Genomic DNA, 3,292 nt, shown 5'->3' on the forward strand with positions numbered 1-3,292 from the left:
ACTCACTAATGAATTGTTGTTTTCTTCAAAATTAAATTGAAGATCTGAATAACTAACATCATCATTTTTGTGTCAATATCCGATAAATTGTTTAAAACGTCTTTCAGTTTTTTATTGTATTATCTTCTTTGACTAATCATCGTTATTTTTATTATATAAACAATTTATTATACTAACATTATATGCTATTACACTAACGCTATAATTGTTTCAGAATCAAAAAGCTCGCAACTTTTAACTCACTCAAACTCACTCTAACACATTTCATTAATGTCTGTCTCTGCTGATTATACGATCCCATTTTTATGGAATCATTCTGCTTTTTATTATTTTTTCTCATTAATTCTAACATGCAGAATCTACCAAATTTATGAAGATTTATGGAAATTTTTGGAAAAATAGCACAGAGTCTTATGAACTCTTACTGCTCGCTTACGTAATAAAATTTTATATGTGAATTTTTTTTTCTTTCGAAAAAGTTTTAACATGTTTTACTTATAGGATCATAATTAGGTTGATACATTGAAAGATATATGAAAGGAGTTTTCGATATCTCAAATACTATTCACACTATCAAAAAAATCAGTAGGATTCACATTGATCGGATATGGGTTAGAAGAATAAATTTTAGATTTCGAAATTTAGATATCTATAAGAATGATCCTGAATATTACATAGATTCAAATGATTTATCATCTAAAGGAGTAATTTTATCGTCAGTGTTAACGTGCAAATCTGTGTTCAGATATGCGTGCAAATTTAAAAATATATTTTGTATATACTTACATAACATAGAATGTTCGTACATTTAAGAGCGTATTTATAATAGATTTCAGAATGCTATAAGTTTATACAAAATTTTGTTCATATTTTTTTATATCAGATAAAATTCATTTGTTAACTATTTTCATGACAAATGAAAAGATGAAATCAAGGAATTTTTTTTTTTTGCAAGGGTAACGAACTATCGTATTTTCACAGACATTTAATTTCAGTTTACAAAAGTTTTAATTTTTTTTAAGAATAGTTAACAGTATTTTTGTTTGTTACAGTATCTCGTCGATAATACAATAAATTGTAATAAATCATAGTACGTACGAACTAATAACAAAAAACATATTGGATTTTAATCGAAAAAACATAGCATCTTCCTCTTTTTTTCTTTTTTCTTCTTTCAAAATCAATCTAAGGAGAACGCAAGATACATTTGTTAATTCTTGTTAATGCTGTTCGTTTGTTTACCATTTCATAAATTTGTTCTATTTATATATTGTAAATCCACATGCGTTTAGTTTCTTTTTTCTTCTTTTAGCCGGACGAGGTAGCCTTATCGCCATTCCTCTTTCCTGTTAAGAGTGCATTTTTAATTCATATTTTTTTTACAACAATAACTATATACAGAATTATTCTAATAATAAAAGGGTTTCTTCATTAATTTCGATATATATATATATATATATATATATATATATATATATAATACAATATTTTTTTTTTTTCTAGAAATGTTTTCTTTGTTGGCAAAACGTTTCGATAAATGATCACTAGTTTCGAGATACCATTTCTTTTTTTCTCTCCAAAGATGAAAGTTAAAAAATTGATTAACCGTATACACGTAAATTTGTTTTTATAAAATTTACGATGACTCGTCGTAAATAAATAAAAAGAAAAAAAAGAAAAGAAGAGAAAGAGAAGAATTAGAAGTCTGATATATATACAGCCCGAGATTATATGATGAAAATATACCGTGAAAACACGTTGTATTACATTATCGCTTGAAATTCTATTCGCTAATGAGATTCTTTTCAGCTAGCAATGTAATCATTATTATAAAAAATTGTATAACACGCTAGTGATCATTCACGAAATGTGTATGATTACAAAAAATTCACCTTTCCTCTTTCCCTCGAACGTCACGAGTTCGTGTTTTTTTCTTCGTCTCCCACACCAAGAAATTTTTCGCAGTACAAGATCGCTTCCTCACATAGATGCATCTCCTCTGATCATTCTCTCATTCTTTTGTGTGGAGAGTTTTCGGTTGATAAAAATAAAAATAAAACATAAAAAAAACGAGTTTGTTAAAATTGCCTAAATCCACGACGTACGTTAGAATCTTTTTGGTAAAAATCTCAGGGTGTATCTTCGAGTCGGACAGCAAGTGCGAACATTCTGGTGGTTTATTTTTCTTCTTTTTTTTTCTTATGTTTCTACGCATTTCGCAAAAAGAGATCTTGACATGCCTTGGGTGCTCTCTTCCTTCTCTTCCCTTCGTAATATTTAGGAAAAAATGCGACTTCAAGTATCAACAGCTGTCGATCCCTTAACACACACCTTTTTTCCATCCCTTAAATTATTATATATCCTTATTGTTTGTTACTTCTCTTATCGATATTAATCATTAATAGTAAGATATAATACAACAAACACGTCCGTCCACATAATGGACGAGGATCGCGAGTTTTCTCCCTTTTTATAGTCTGCAATCGATATTCATTATTAATAACCACGAGTACATACCTTATTCGTTCTGCACACAATAACGGAATTATTAATAGATGAAATGCCGTTGTGAAATTCTTACATTTTTTTTGTTTTCATCATCTTCTCTTTTTTCTCAGCATTATTTACAAGCAAATCATAGCCGATTCGAAAACACAACTACTAAGCAATGAGGCATCGCCTGTAAGTCTGTGAAATTCGCTTAAACTAAAATACAAAAAGTAGTTGAAAATTGACGGATAATTCGAATTACCATGAGAATAGTTTGATAGAAATGATAAATAAAGGAACATTGCATTGATTGAGTTCCAATATCAATTTATAAGGGATATTTCAACATTTTGCATAACGCGAAATGCGAAGAAAGAGAGAAGCGATGAGCGTTCGAAACGCTTTTTATCGAAGAATATATGTATGTATTTACGTCGATTAAAAAAAAAGGAAGGACAAAGCTGATTTTCAGAATTGAATGTACGCGCCTTATTTATTTACTTGCGTATAAATTTAATACCAATAATGCTTCGCGAATTAATCATTATCGATTTGTTTTGCATTGATCGAATGCTCGAACGAATTCGTGACTTCTCCATCATTTCACATTAAGATTGAGTGAATTTAGTTCTTCTTTTCTTCTTTTAATTTTGTCATTCCTTCTTCCTTCTTTCTACCGCTTAAGAACTTTGTCACTGTATCTTTCTTTCCTTTCGATTTATTATGTTTCCTAGACGAATATTTCTATGAAGGCTCAGTGCGAGCGTTCTCGACATGAATGTTCAACAATTATTTTCAATTT

General features: G+C 29.1%; 1 protein-coding gene across 1 annotated transcript in view; it reads right to left on the reverse strand.

Annotated features, from left to right (window-relative positions):
* Positions 1-1,435: 1,435 nt before the first annotated feature.
* Positions 1,436-3,292, reverse strand: part of LOC127072641 (phosphatase and actin regulator 4-like) — a 113,163-nt gene continuing 111,306 nt past the window's right edge. Inside the window, exon 14 of the mRNA XM_051013195.1 lies at positions 1,436-3,292. This exon is cut by the window's right edge and continues 4,117 nt beyond it. The gene's annotated coding sequence lies outside the window, so the exon portion shown is untranslated.

Source organism: Vespula vulgaris, chromosome 2 (genome assembly GCF_905475345.1).
Source record: "Vespula vulgaris chromosome 2, iyVesVulg1.1, whole genome shotgun sequence".
NCBI lineage: Eukaryota > Metazoa > Arthropoda > Insecta > Hymenoptera > Vespidae > Vespula > Vespula vulgaris.